This window comes from Semicossyphus pulcher, unplaced genomic scaffold (assembly GCF_022749685.1).
Source record: "Semicossyphus pulcher isolate SPU_LCO1_2020_fin unplaced genomic scaffold, fSemPul1.0.p SCAF_15, whole genome shotgun sequence".
NCBI classification, from domain to species: domain Eukaryota; kingdom Metazoa; phylum Chordata; class Actinopteri; order Labriformes; family Labridae; genus Semicossyphus; species Semicossyphus pulcher.
In genome coordinates this window covers 17,138,984-17,155,375 of record NW_027211659.1, presented here as the reverse complement: position 1 = coordinate 17,155,375, position 16,392 = coordinate 17,138,984, and positions in this window count along the sequence as shown.

Here is a 16,392-nt window from a genome sequence, read left to right as displayed (position 1 = left end):
TGGTGTTGGATGAGCTTTTAACGCTGTTGATAGCAACGCTGCATGACCTCTGTGTGCGATTCTCTCAGTAAGGCAGATCTTTGTGCGTTCTGGGAGTCCGTGTTCCCGTGTGGCAATGTGTTATTGCTTGTTTACGTCTTTATACATGTGCAACATTTTCGCTGTAATTAAAAGGATGTGTGTTGGCGAGGGCGCTCAGTAAAGAGTATCCTCTTAAGCAATGTTTGAATGGAAAAGATGAGACCAGAATCACTCAAGCAAAGGCTCAGAACAACTTGCAAACAAAATGAAACAAACAGAACAGCGCTCTGGTGTAAATCACTTCCCTGAGGTGGAAAAGAGAAGGAGCCAGCGGACTGATTGTACCATTTAATAGTAAGAAATAGCACCTGATTTGAAACCCCTGTTTCCACTCCTAATGCTTTCTCACTGAGTGTTTGCTCGACTCACGCACACCAAACATCCTGCTCTGTTTTTTAGCGTCCAATAAAAACTCACAAAGCACGAGCAGCTACATAAATTGTGTAATTTTTACTACACAACACATTTGCCAGACATGCCACCAGGTTTTTACGTTTCCTTGCAAGTATGCTTTCCTATCTTGCAGGATGAAGTGTGTGTGTGTGTGTGTGTGTGTGTGTGTGTGTGTGTGTGTGTGTGTGTGTGTGTGTGTGTGTGTGGTCTCTGACAGGGTGGCAGTGGAGATAAGAGCGTGCTGAATAGAAGCTGCTTCTGTCGGCTTCCTAAAGTAAACACTGTGGAAGCTTCTGTGTGTCAAATTACTTTCAACTATAATCTCCTACTAATCTACAAGTACTATCAAGGTTATATTTAATATTCTAAACCAACAAACTTCACCATATCAGTGTCAATAAGGCCCAGGGAATCAGAGGAGAAGTCAGAGCGAGGGTATAAATTAATTTTCTTGCCATTAACATCACGTAGAGAACTATAAGTCACTGTTTTAGACAGCTTTAGGATCATTATGAGGCATGTGTGTCAGAATTGGATACTACCGGCCACATTAAAAACATAAAAGAAAAAAAAAACAGATTTATTGGAAGTATTCATTACAATCTCATATTCCAGATCCGCCCTTTTCCATCCGCAGAGATAACATTTATTTTCACAGCTAAATCAGATTTGAGGGCTTATTTATGTAGCTACAGTGGATTAGTAAAAATGACATGTCCAAACACTATCAGTGGTGGAGATGAAGCATGCACACACACAGTAGACATACACAAACACACCTTTAATTACTGTTATTCAGAACATTTCTCATGAAGCCTCTCTGAGCTTTAATAACTGGGAAAAAAAACACAGAAAGGGTAGAAGTATAAATGTTTATATAGATACTTTTCTTTGATGTTGGGCTTTTATTCTTTCCATGGAGAATGGATGATTTCATGGTAATATAAGGGGACCCTTTAAATGGTAAATGGACTGCACTTATAGCACTTTTCTAGTCTTCTGACCACTCAAAGCGCTTTTACACTAACACGTCATATTTACCCTTTCACACACACATTCATACACTGATGGCAGAGGCTGCTACGCAAACTGACCATATTTGGGGTTCAGTGAGTGTCTTGCCCATGGACACTTAGAATTGTAGACTGCAGGAGCCGGGGATTGAACCGCTAACCTTCCGATTGAGAAATGACCCACTCTACCCCTGAGCCACAGCTGACCCTGTGACACTTTAACCCTGCTGAGAACAAACCTACAACACGTCACACAAGCCGCCCCCACTTCCTGAGGAGGCTGAGGTCCTTTAACATCTACAGGACGATGCTGAGGATGTTCTACGAGTCTGTGGTGGCTAGTGCTATCCTGTTTGCTGTTGTGTGCTGGGGCAGCAGGCTAAGGGTAGGTGACGCCAACAGACTGAACCTGTAGAGGCCTTCAGACTCTACAACTGACACACAGACACCACTTTAAACCATGTACTGAACTGAACTCTTACTGTACATAAGCTGGATAATTGTGCAATAATTCAACTGTGCAATATGTTGACATAATACTGCATATACGGTTTGTAAATAACTCTTATGTATATCACTTTTTGCATTTATCTCTTATTTTATTGTATATATAATGCACATGTTCAACATTTTTCTTACTTCTCTATAGAGCAACTGTAATGCCAGTATTTCCCCCCGGGGATTAATAAAATAGAACTGATTCTGACAAATCTCCTTCTCCCTCATTAAAAATGTCCCAATCTGCATAGTTTCCAACCTCCCCCTCCGTCACGAAAACAAAATACATCTCTGCCATCGTTTAGTGGCAACTTGTTGAAAGTTAGCTAGCTTGAAATTTAGTAATTAGTAGTAGTAACGTTAACGTTAGTAGTCAGTAGTGAATTACAACGACAGTTACAGCTGGCTCGCACATCGCCGTAGTGGTTGCCATAGGCTGCACATAATGATATGCATAGCGTCACCCCGTCCATTAACGGGATTGGCTCCTTCTGTTTGTGACGTCTCAAACCTGCCAATCTGAAAACCTGTTGTTCAGCTTGTCCTTGGTACACTGCAGTTTAAAAGCAGACAGGCCCAGCCACGGAGATGACTGCTCATGTTGTCCCTGATATGTCTTGTAGCAAATGAAGAACACCACATGGAGATGTTTACAAGGTTAAAAACTGGATATTCACTGCAGGGCGTCTTTAAGTATCCATTTTTACATTTAAAGCGTAAGTAGTGTGATGATCTAAGTTTGGCTGTAGAGGTCTGAGAAGCAGATTGGAGTTGCAGTATTTGACCTTTACGTGATAACAAAGAACCCTTGTTTCCATGGACCAAACAGGCAATCACTCTCTCTGCCTGAACCCGAACCACACCTTCACTGTGGGGGCGGCAGACCAGACAAATACTCTGACACCTCACCTTTGGCATAAAGGAATGTAGCTGTTGTGACTGACGTGTCCTTAGGACAGATCTATTCAATTCAGCACATTAACGGCTAAACGTTAAATCCACCTGAAGCTGTCGGAAGCATCAAAGTGTGTTTGTGTGTGACTGTGTGTGTGTGTGTTTAAGAGAGAGAAAGAGGAAGAAGCCGCCATTAGCCGCTATCTGGGGTCAGAATCTGTCTGTCTGGCTCCAAACCTCTGATTTCTCTCTTCCATGTCGCAGAGTTCAGTGAAAAAGCTTCTGATCTTCAATGATGGCTAATCCTTCAACCCCGGGGGTTTGATCTTACTTAATTACAGCTTACACACACACACACACACACAAACACACGCAAACACACATTCACACATAGATATATATGGCGGAGAGTTGGCTTCTGAGGGCTAAATAATCTTAATTGCACAAGTTCTTGTGGTAAGACCACAACCGGTGTGTATTCATGTCTTCATGTGTGTGTATGTGTGCGTGCATGTGTGTGTGTGTGTAAGTGGTGTGTTGCTGCTGAAGAGATAAAAGGGTAGATAGCACATTTTTTGCAATCAGGAAACGAAGAACTGCCAAATGGCTTTGGACCCCCTCAAGGCTACTCATTACGGGGTTAAAGTGATGCACACACACACACACACATACATACACACACACACATGCACCGGAGTGTTTGAAGACTCGGTGTCTTCTGACACTCTCTTCTACCTCTTTCTACCCTCTCTAACCCTCGCTCTCTCTGTCGGGGCAAGTCTGAGATGAAAGTCAGCCTGAGTCTTTTGCCCCCCTGAGGGTATTAATCTTCTAACGAGCACATAATCTGTGATAAATAAGCCTTCTGTCTTTAGCTGTGTCATTACCAGAGAGAGTCTGCGCGCTGCTTTGTGGCACCAGCAGAACGCAGCGATCGCACTGGGCAGCTCCGATTATGAATATGTGAATTTAAGGCAAGGTGTCGCTGACAAAGAGCAGAACAGCCTATATTTTTCCCGCAAAAATAAGTCTTGGAATTTTGCAATGTTAGCAAGGCTTGTTACAATTCTGTCAAGCCTCCCTTCCTCCCTTCATTAGCTCTCCCCTCATCTCTGTTTTTCATTTCCTTGCATTTGATTGCTCTTCATGTCAGCGAGGAGGAAATCCAACATGAAATTCCAGCACAACAATAGGAGAACCTTTTTACGCTGTTTCATTAAAAAATGCACAAAAACAAACCCACCGACCTCAAAAATTCACACGATGCAAATCAGACCGAAAAGAAGACTCCTTTTCTGGCCTACAGTGACAAGTGTAATTCCTTAATGTCATTAAACATCCAGCACAGAACTTCAAAGCAGAGTCTGTACTGATATGAGTTTCAGCAAAATATGCCAAATGTGATAGATTAAGCTAAAAGTCATTATCATGTTGTTTAGAGCCTGTAGCTGAAAGGACGGGTCTCCAAATGGAAATTCCCATACATCAGCTCATACAAACACACATTAAATAGACAAGGACACTCTTCCTCATTTTTGGCAGACGTAGCAGACATCCTCCCATTACTGCCAGTCAGTCTCTTTTTATCATCCCTGTGTTTGTGTTCTTTGTGTTAATGCTTCAGACTCTACTGTGTAAGCCTCTGTGTGTTAATTTCTATAAACAGAGCATTACCACTGTTATAAGCAGGACAGCCCAAAGTCAACTAATCAAGGAAGTCATGGTTGACTTAAGAACTTTTTATGTGATTTTGGGGAAATGGGCCGACAGTCACATCTCTGAGGCCACAGTAAAGAAAACAAATATCCTCTGGTCTTTAACAAGCGGTACTATTTTACTGCGTAATTAGTCAGTGGTAATTCAGTTTTTTCCTCTTTTCTATTGAGAGTGGAATCCCCTTGCAGTGAAATCTTTGTCATTGGTCATTCTGGTGTTAGCCTGTAGAGCAGTGGTTCCCAGCCTGGGGTCTGGGTCCCCCCTAGGAGGGCGCCAAAAATCGCTGGGGGTGTGCAAGGCTTTGTCTGCACTAAGATTGTCAAGATTAGATTTTCACGTTAAAAAAAATCATTAATAAAGCACTTACTTGATAATCAAAAGTGGATCAAAAAAATATATTCATCCACACATACACACATGTATGCACACGATATATTTTTTGACATACATTCGTAGGCCATGTCTACACATACACAGGTATTATTTAAAATTTTGTTTTTGCCTCCGTTTCCAAAAGAAAAAACCGTCCACACAAGTTCGGTTATAAAAAAAAACACAACAAAAACGCGAGAATGCCACACCAACAGGTGGCGATATAACCCGGTCATGCAAAGAAGAAAAAGAAGAATTGCGGCCAGTCAAAAGTCTCAAAAAATCTATCCTGACGCCTTTGTTCCTCAATATTGTAGACGAGTAACAGCACATATATGTGTAAACATATAAAAAGTCCTGTTAAGCATCACTGTTTATGTCACGGGATAACGGCGCACAGCCTGATGTGACAAGCCAAAATCGCTGTTTACCCCGTCTACACGTCTCCTACGAAATAGAGTTTATAAAAGTCTTCACCCTGGTCGGAGTTTTACAAATGATATGCTTTCAGTGAGCTAAAACGGCGTTTGTGTGTGGATGAAAGGCTAAAACGCAAAGAAAAGGCTACGTTTTGAAAAATACCCTTGTCCGTGTGGACATGGCGACATGGCCATACATGCATGCAGAAATGCCTACATCCACATATTTCAATTGAACTAAAAGGGCTGTTTATTACAACAGCTAAAGATAACTTTGATAAACAGCAAAGAACTGATTGATGTACATTTTTGCCAATAAAGATTTGAATTGAATCACTCTTATTGTTTTGGTTTATGGGTGTGTGCGGGCTAGGGGGGCTCAGCCTTTCTTAGATACAAGCAGGGGGGGCTCCAAGCAAAAAAGGTTGGGAACCACTGCTGTAGAGGTTCACAATATCCCCAATTACAAGATCCCACGCGGCCCCATGTGCAGCCCACACCCAAAGAGTAGCATTCACTAATACAGCAACAAGCAACAAGTTCAATGGAATTACCAACCGAGCCAAAGAGACAGCTACTGGGACATGAAGCCAACAACCTACGCAATGTAGTCACATAATATCTTACAAATACAAAATCTGTAGGCGTGGGACAAAACTTCTGGTGTTGCAAGTGTTTTGGTTTCTGTTGGTATTACGAGTAGTCAAACATTTTATTTGGCTTTGGTGCTTGTGGAGAGCAAAAGAGGCAGAATCATCAACTTTACTGCAACATGGGGACCTTTGGCTATCATCAGACAAAGAATTCGCTTTTAATTCATCTCTATACACCGACATCTGCATACAAGTTAAGCAAGCAATCCGGTCGTAGACATCATCTCTTCATCTCTCCAACTAATTTCTCGAGTCTTAAGCTGCTAGTCAAACTGTGGAAAAGGAATTCTTGTCCCAGAAAGCCTTTATCGTGCAAATGAACCGTGGTGGCAACACCGGAAGCCCTGAAAAGATGGCGGTCGCTTCCAGAGGCTACATTGTAGTCGGACAATAATTTATTGTTTTCAAGTGCAAAAATCAAATTTCTGTAACCTTTAATTTGATCTTTGATATGTACTATTAAAGCAGCCACAACGCAAATGAACCACATTTACCATCTTACTTTGATGCCATATCACCAACACAAAAATTGGCCCTCTCTTTTTGTGCATGTATGCCAAATCTTACGGCTACCACCTTGTCTTGGTTTTGGAAAAATGGATCCCTAACTCTGACTGGAATAAAAGGCACACACCTGGGCTACACTAAAACAGTTTAGTGTACTAAACCAGTGCCAACTTCAACTGGACCAGTACTGTAATATGGGTAAAACGGTGTTAAAAATGGATCTTTCTTAATGTCTGTCTCATTGATTTAATCACATTCACTGAAATTGTTTCAATGCTTTCTTAATTTTTCCGTTCGTTACCATTACTTAAGGATTGTGGGGGAAATGGCTTTTCACCATCTGTGTTTAACCTTGTAAGGGATTTTCATTACGCTGGTTTCTAACGACTTCCTGCCCGATTAAGTAATAGACCAATCAGTGGCAGCGGAATTTGGCAAAGAAGCAAACCAACAAGAAGGATGTAGAGAGTGGTTAGCGGATGGTTTGTGGGCTCTTCCATAGCACTTAATTTCTGATGACAATTAGCAGCATGCGGATCCAGGGTCTCAGGCATTCTGGTTTTGGTATTTCTAAATGGAAAAATCTGTTTTCAATTGAAATCTTTCTTCCTTTACTTACTTATTTTTTTTCTTTTAAGTAACATTTTTAGTCTGTTTATCTTAATCTTACAATTCAAGCTATGAAGGCTTGTGATAAAAATAAAATACTTTTATTGTTTTACTGAAGCTGCTGTAGCTGATAATTCTTGCCAATATTTTAATGATTTGGCCACTGACATCAGCCTGATGTCTCACTTTGAATTAAATATAATTTTGCCCCCCTTAGGATACATCCGCAAACCAAGAAATAGACCCCATCCTACCATAAACCGACTCTCACAAAATCCCTTTGATCCCAGCCATAAACAAGCCTGAAAGTTAATCAATGCTGTACTGAGGAGCTCTATGCCTACTAAAAGACAGTTATTTTTATCCTTTTATAGACCAGGGCTTAACCTGCCAAATCCGAGCAAGATCCTAAACACATGTTACTCACTCTGACCGCCTGCCTGTGTGTGTGTGTGCGTGTGCACGAAACACCCGAAATCCTGCTGTTTTCCAGACAACCGAGCAGCAAATATATCAAACTCACCATCTTTGAGCCCCTGACAGAAGAAGAGATGGTTAGCATTAGCTTCCCTTTACATGATACAGATGTCTGCCTTAAGATAGTTATTCAACTATAACAGAGTATAGATCATTCCTATAAATGTAAGCACTGTATATTTTACATTTTCATCCTTCATTAGGCCAGTACGTCAGCACAACTTCACTAAACGACCAAACCAAACAACCAAGCTTTTAACATTAGCAAATTAAGCTAGCTAGCTATATTTAGCTTTCCAGACACAAGTGACAAAATAAGGTTTTACCAGCAAAAAGGGTGACAATAAAGATGGAATAAATTCTGGGAAATGTAGAAAACTTCATGATTCCAGTGAATGCTAAACTTTAACCTAGTTGGTTTTGTAGATGAAACATGAAGCGTAAAAACTCGAACATTGTGGATTTCCCCTCTATCATGTTTCTGCAGTCTGTCATTTAACCTGCACCAGCTCTGATAGAAAAGGGGGGGAAATCACAGTGAAATGACTCATTTTAGCATATATTTTTAACTATACACTGGAAGATTCAGACTCCATCTACAGTAATGTTTCATGTCAAAAGTAATGGGAATTCCAAATTTCTTTAGAATTCGCTGATTCGGCTAAGCAATAAACGCCGACTCTTTCAGCTCCCACACGTCTCTTAGTGAGACTTCTGGGTTTTATCATTGTGTCAATTAAGCTGTTTTGCTATATGATTATGTGTGAACATGTATCACCTTCATTTTACATTATGTGTGGTTGAAACCTTAAAAAAATATACATAAAAAACAACCTTCCTATTGTTGCTCTTCATCTGAGGCTGCAGCACAACACGAAAGTCTCACCATGTTTAGCTCTTGATGCTTAACAAAAGTGAGACATTGCTTGACCTTCTTTAATAAATAAGATATAGGAACACCTTTTCATTATATCTTATGTTGGCATAAAAGAAATCGGTTCTCAGACAGGAGCCGACTCTCCTTGTTCACTTAAAGGCTCTGGTTCCTAGAGCCATTTGTTCCTGAACTATACACATCACTCTGTCAGGCTTTCTATCAAGAAGCTCTAGATACAGCCCACACAAGCGAATATTAACACTGTAATTATCTATTCTAAATTATTCGGAAATTACAATCACAGAAACCCATCTTAAAAAACTCTATAATCATTGGGGAAAGAAATCAGACAGTTTCTTTCACTTTAATACCCCGTCATTAACTGTACAGTGGCCGTAATCATCTAAAAATACTTCTGCTATTCTGCCTGAAAAGCATCAAAGCACACCTTAAGTCAAGTGTTACGGCAGGTTCTGCTCTGACTTTCAATAATAATTCCAAGTGTGTGTTCAAGAATTTAGCCAATCCACTGTCAATCCACTTTTAAGTAATTATAAGTACCCTGTCTGTCTTTTTTTTTTCAGAGGTGAATTATGAAGGAGGAATGTGCTGCTGGCATTTTGTCTCCTTTCTTAGATTTGGAGGCAGCTGGGGAGTAAAGAGAGGGTTGGCGGCACGGCTGTCAGTCAAACTAGACCAACCGCTTTCACTTGAATTAGACTGTGTGTCCCAATGTCACTAAACAAAAACATCTTAAAAGGAGCCATAAAGCACAATATTTGCAATATATATTAATCTTCTTCCTGCAAATCCGGCTCATACACTGCTCTTCTGACAAACTTGTTCCCCCTGCACATTTCCTCACTAATAAGTCTTTATCAGTGCCAAAGGAAGTCAAACTCACTGGACAAAGTAGCCATCAAGTCTCAGCTATCAGGAGCTAAATGAGCCAGCAACAGATAAGTCTAATATGCATCACCATTACCGTCTCACTTTGATGTGAAAATAAACCCGTGATTAAAGTGATTTCCAACCTCGGAGACGGACGCAAACCTCAGACAGCAGCTGGCTCTCGTCTGCTGACTAAATATCCTTTTACTCCATTTCCTCCCCGCCGCAGCATCACGGTTTATCAGTGTGAAATGTATTTGCACAGGAGTGTCACAACATGCTTAGCTTGAATTGACAAATCAGACTCGACTACTGCTGAATCCGGGACACACAGAGAGACGACGGCTCGAATGTCATCATGTCAGGGAGACTGATTTGTTTAAACATTTGCTGCTCGAAGAGAGGCCGGAAAATATGGAAAGATTCAGTCTAATTCTTTTATCTTTAAAAAATAGGACGAACTTTTTAAGCAGCAGAGAAACGCACCTACAGTTATTGTACATCCATGGCACTTAATGAAACGTGTGTGTTTCTGTACATGCACATCTGTGTGTGTGCATGCATGCACCGTTTCTTCATCTCTCTTCATCTTTTGATTGCTTTAATTACAGACTTAGTGTCAGCTTCCCACTCTGTGCGCAGGAAAAACAAACTCTCAGGGCACATGAAAAGAAGTCACACACACACACACGCGCGCGCTGTAGAAACACACACCTATCCCAGCTCGAGTCAGTCAGTAGGCTCTTTGATTCTCTGCCTGCCGGTGATCTGTCTTTCATCGTCTGCTCTCCCTGATCCCTTGTTCCCCTCTTTAGCTCTGCAGGGGCAGAACGTCGCCCTCCCTCTCGTGTCTGTCTCTGTTTATTTTGCAATGGATGTAGGTGGGAAGCCTAATCTGCAACCAGGCATGAATCTGAATGCTTTATTGCTCCCGTCTTGCTAACCCTCAATAAAAAGATTGCAGAAAAATGCCATCTCTTCAGCTAAATAGTTCTGTATGTAAAGACAAATATTTCAGAGATTTCTTACACTGTATCTGAGAGCTTTTAGAGTGTTTCCTGCTGTGGATATCTCTACTCCGAGCAGCAGCTAGTCATGATGGATAGATGTGGTTGTGAGGTCAGATGAATCTTCAAAGTTCAGGATTTAAGTACTTTGAGGAATTAAATTTGCAAACCAACAGAAGCATTCATGTCTTCTTCTGGTAACTCGTATTTTAAGATGCAAACATGAGTAACAGGAGGTTATACAGATCTATCTGTCACCCCAGATCTTACACCCATGATCCCTGACCAACAACATAATCCCTCACCAGCTTCCCACCAGTAAAGTGTGTCACCAAAAGGGCCAGGAAGAGTACAGTTTGGTTGATCAAATCTGAAATGGTGTGCAGGAGTTGTGCCTTTCAGTAGCAGCCAGCACAGCAGAATCTAACTTAGCAGTCATCTTAAGGAACAAACCGTGTCTTTTTAGACCTCATTCAGTTTTCTACACTGACAGAAATTAACTGTCAGACTCTGTATAGAAGAGTAGGATGACGCACTGTAGTACGCTCCCCACACTGAGGACTCCTAAATACTGCAGACACAAACCTCAATCTGATTAAACTTGCTCCCGGGGGCCTCCGTGGAGAGGATTCCACCGGTGATTTAGTATTGCTTTGTTCAACTGTCTGCACGGCGCATGGGGAAATAATAGTAGTGAGAGTGAAACCTATAATTAAAAAACTTTTTTCCCCCTTTAATGTTGCTTTGCTGAGATTATTGCATGTAAATAAAAATATAATGAAATGCAGCTAGCTCTCATTTTGCCCCTGGAAGCCCCTCAGGGACTCCTGAAGATCATCTGCTTTATACTAGGTGACCTTGTCTGTCCTGGTGGGCTGCAAAAATAATGGACGCAGCATTGTGAGATAAGTGATGGTAAATAATGAGAAACAAAACTTTTAAATGATGCCTTTTGTCTCCTCTTTAAAGAAAAGTGTGCTTTAAATAAGTTATGTAAGCAATAAAATGTCACTGAGTATTCCAAAAGGCTTTTTTCCGTCCTAGTGCTTTTATTAATCTCGAAACTGACTAGAATATACTAAAGTATGAATTATTCATATTAAAAATAGGCTTGACTTATTAATAATTCATATCTATTTCCACTGTCATTTTACCTAAATGCACTAACTTTGTCATCGTTTTCTCATGACAACAACAATTTTCATTTCATGAGTTACACTTTTTTCTGTATAGTTTACTTTTATGCCAAGTCATGCTGAAGTAATGTGAGGAAGAAGTATGAGAATGAATTCATTTTGTGCTTTTTCCAGATGTAATAAAAAAAGCCCTGAAAATGATTGTCAGTATCCCTGTAGGGATGAGGTTGACAGTAATATTTTAGCTGCTTTAGATTTATCTCTCCTGGATCGCTCCTTCGTCCCTGTAAATCTCAAAGTATTACATTGTCATAGACAAATAAAACAACCGATGCAGAATGTAAAGGATTACTGTAGTTCCGGCACAAGCCTCCAACAAACAGTTGTGCCGTAAATTAACCGTAGTAACTAATGAGCTGAAATAACTTTGCTTCCATGAGTAAACTGTTTCTGACGTGTTTAGTTGAACTTCCTCTTAGATGTGTGAAGCATTATGAAACATCGAAACCTAACAGGCCTCCTGAGCTCTATAAATTACTCAACAGGGGGAAAGGGAAATGCTGCGTGGATTAGAATCAGCTGTGATATAAATCTCAGTAATAACTTTCACAAGAAAAACACCGTGCTTTCCTCTCTATGACATCACTCCAGAATAAATAGGGCCATTGTGTGAATTGTAGTACCGAGCAGCATTAAGCGAGTAAGTAAACAAATTATCTATTCACTCCAGGCTAGTCAAGGATGATCGGGACTACAGGCGCTGGCTTTGTTAGCTTTTTATACCTTCATCCCTTTAATCCTCATAAACCATATGAAGTCCTTTTGAAGATGAGTTACACTCCCTCCCCTGTTTCTTCTCTGTGTCTCCTTCGCCTTTCTACCTGTGAACATGAAAGATTCAATGGCAGAGGAGACGCTGTGCTGGGGGCTGCATAGGGAGAAAGAGAGACACAGATAGAGAGATAGAAAAAGGGAGAGAGGGAGGAGGGGGTAGAGACGGATTGATTTCCACCTCCAGCAGCTACAGTTCAAAGCCAGCCAGCAGACTTCAGAGGCTCGGCAGGACCCGGCATGTCCCCAGCCGGGCCGAGCTGCCTGTCTGCGGGCAGGACTTCCCCCGGGGGCCCCGGGGCCCGGGACAGTCAGGCGGCACCAAGAAAACAATTATGCAGACAGAAAGAGAAAGGTGTGCAAGGTCACAAGCGCAAAAACACAGTGTCATAGGCACACTCCCAGACTCAGCATACACTCTCACTACTGATATGTCTTATTCAGCAGCATCATAACTCAATTACCCAAAATCCTTTGCTACTGCATGCTTTTCTAATCTATGCACACAAGAGAATTAAGTCATGTGTTTACTTCTGCATGTTTGGGATTCAAAAATCAAAGCCTTGTCAAAAAGCAATCCAGGCCTTAGCTGCGGAGCTAGTGATGTGAGAAACAACCTCATTTTCTTCCACCTTGGGCTACAACCTTTGCAGCAACACGTACAGAACCTTTCACACACTACACAGTGTGTTTGGGGATACACACAGACTGAGCTCAAAACAACTTGTCATGTAGATTACAGGCATGCAAACAGTAATATTGAGAAAATAATTCTCCAATTTGTTTGCAGTTTAAAGAAAATTATATTCATATCCTCAGATGTAGCTTATACCTTGACCAGGTGAGATAAGCCGGCCATATAACCAGGTGTCATTTCATTTAAATGTAGAAAAGTTTGAGGTCACTTTTACAAATCTTGACTCAAAAGACAAATTGTAAACTTTTTATCTGATCGAATCTGGGTTTTTGTCCTGCATCAGCACTTTTTCTGTCCTGAAGTCACCAAATCCCTTAACAATTCCTTCATATTTCTCTTCACAGTAAAATGACTATAAAGCACATGCTTGTTTGGCATAATAAGTGTTGCTCAGGAATTTCCCGAAAGTCTTGCAGCAATCCGTCCTCGCATTCCTGAGAGAGAGAGCTGCTCACACGTCTTACCTGGAGCTCGGAGAGGGGGGCACACAGGTCTGCTTCTCCGCTGCACTGCGGGCTCTGCCGGCGGCCGATCAGTCCTCGTGATCGGTGATCAATCTCTCGCGTTGTGTCCGGGAAGCATCGCCGAGGGACTGGCTGTCTGCGAGTTTTTACTCCACACAGCGCAAGTATTGTGTCAGCCTCCACCTTGGTGCATGTCGGTGTGTCTGCAGGCTCCTCCTTTATGGGAAAAAAGTGAGAAGTTTTCTCCGCCCTGAATGGGAAACAGATTAACGTGTCTCAGGTAGACTGTAGTCTGCGGCGACAATTAACACGCTGCAGGCTACGACTCAACTCCGCCATCTAGTGGGCACATGCCGGTAGTAGACGCAGCATGGAAGTGACTTTACACCGATCTCAGGCCAGATATTACCAAGGAAAACGACCAATTTACCATTATCAACACATACCAGTTATACTTTGTATACTGTAACAAATTTTAAAATACTTTTTAACATATGGACACTAATGTAGGCGAATAGCACCAAAGGTTTTATGTTCAATGCACTACTTCTAGGGCAGCGTTCACATGTAGGCCTACATCTGCTGCTGTATTTTAATTATTTATTCTTTTATATTCAGCATGTTTTTTGTCTCTGAAAATCTACAAATCATACACTATCAATGGGTGTTTTTTATAAAAAATGCAGCCTTACACATTAGGCCTCCAACTAACTATTATTTTTTGTTATTTTTTTATTTTTTTATCTTTTGTTCTAAGAGTTGAAAATTGAGAGGTTTTCATTTTATAATCGTTTAAGCTGCAACAATTCAAATGTGAGACACCCAAACCAGGAAATGTAGGTAGATACAACACTGAATACGTTAATACATTATGGGATACATGTACAGTTTTCAATACATAATACATAAGACAAGATAACATAAGATAGTACTTTATTGATCCCCAGAGGGGAAATTCGGTTGTTGCAACAGCACAAAGACAAGCAAGAAGCAAGTAGCAGGAAGGCAAGTACAAATAGAAATAGGTATAGATGATAATAAAATAAAATGAAATAAGAGATATATAACTGGTATACAAAAGTGACATAAGGGACAATCTAGTGACATGGTATGGGATAAAGACATAAGGCCACTAAGGCCACCTTTAAACTTCATATTAGACAAATAAAAGTTGTCTATTAACAATACTACAATTCTTTCAATGACCTTTAAAAGACTGTACACAGAGCCCACCAACAGAATACACACACACTACCACACACACACACACACACACACAACATGCTTCAGATGATAAAAAGTCTTTGAAACGGAAGCTATAAATTAGTAAGAGTGTGTCTCCGTGTGTTTGTGTGTGTGATGTTGATGACTGGTGCCTGTTGTCTGAGTGCGACTAAAGCTTGGACTTTAGTCTTCCTCTCCTCCTCCTCCCCCCCTCCCTCCCTCTTTCCGCTGCTTCTCCTTTTCTCAGCCACAGGAAGGGTGAGATAAAAGAGGGGCTTTGAAAACACTGGGAGTCCTGTAATTACTAACTCTCCCTCTCTATCGCTCCGTCTTTGTCTGTCCCTCTTTGTCCTTTCTCTGTATATCCATCTTCATTCTCTTTCTTTCTTTTTCTCTTTCACTCTCTTTTCCCCTTTTCTCATTTTGTCCCCTTCTCCTTTCCTTTTCCATCCTCCTCTATCTTTTCTCCCCCCTCTGTCTCTCTCTCTCTCTCTCTCTCTCTCTCTCTGTCTCCCTTCGTCTCCTTCTTTGGGCTCATTGATGTCGATCCAGGGGCTTCCTGACTGAAAAGGAGGATGAGAGGAGAAGAGATTAGATGAGAAGAGGGGATAAAGAGAGGATGAGGAGAGGATAACAAGAAGACTGATGAGTTCTGCTGAGAGAATGATGGCTGCTCGGTCGCACACCGGACAAAAATACATATTAAGCAGAACCTGTATTTACTGTGATGGATGGTGTAAACACAAAAACACATGCGACTGCATGAGGTGCAGTGGGGTATAAGACGACAGGATATGTGAGATAATGTGACGTTTATAATATATGAGACAAAACAACGCAGCACGCTGAGATACACGAGGCGTGATGTGAGAAAAAAGAAGGAACAAGATCAGATATGATGAGATCAGGGATTATTTGATAAGACATCAAAACATGAAATGATTAAGGATTACATTTCTCTTTGTTGCAGCACTAAGCAGGAGGATGCAGCATGAGACAATGCAATATATGACAAAGAATTAATGTCATACTTATGATAAAACAATTAAGTGGAGGTATGAACAACAGCATTTGTGTCATCTGCTGTTTTGAAGCTATAGGCAGTATTAAGACATGCGTCACAATTTTTATTCTATGACACTTAAAATAGCACAGTATGGGATCTTTAATTAAGGGGCTGGAGCCAATCCCAGCTGTCATTAGCCAAGAGGCACGTTACACCCTGGGCCCGTTGCCTGTCAACCACCGGGCTGACACATAGAGACAGACAACCTTTCACGCTCACACTCACACCTACGGGCTATTTTAGAGTCACCACTGAACCTATCGAGCATGTCCGGGAGTACCACACAGAAAGGCACCCGTGGCCAAACTAGGAGTTGAACCCTCTAGCTGTGAGGCGACAGCGCTAACCACTGTACCACCAGCTCATACTTAAAGATAATCGACTGTACATAGAAAAATATAAAAGTGTGTTTTTGGAAGTCATGTAAAAGACGAAACTGTTTTTGCTGGGCGTTTCATAGTACAGGCACCTGTACAGAGAAGGAGCAGTCGCTTTAAGTCTTAAGCCTGGACTGTGGATCAAATAAAAGGGGCCTTGCTTGATGATCTTGGGCTGCAACTCAAAAAC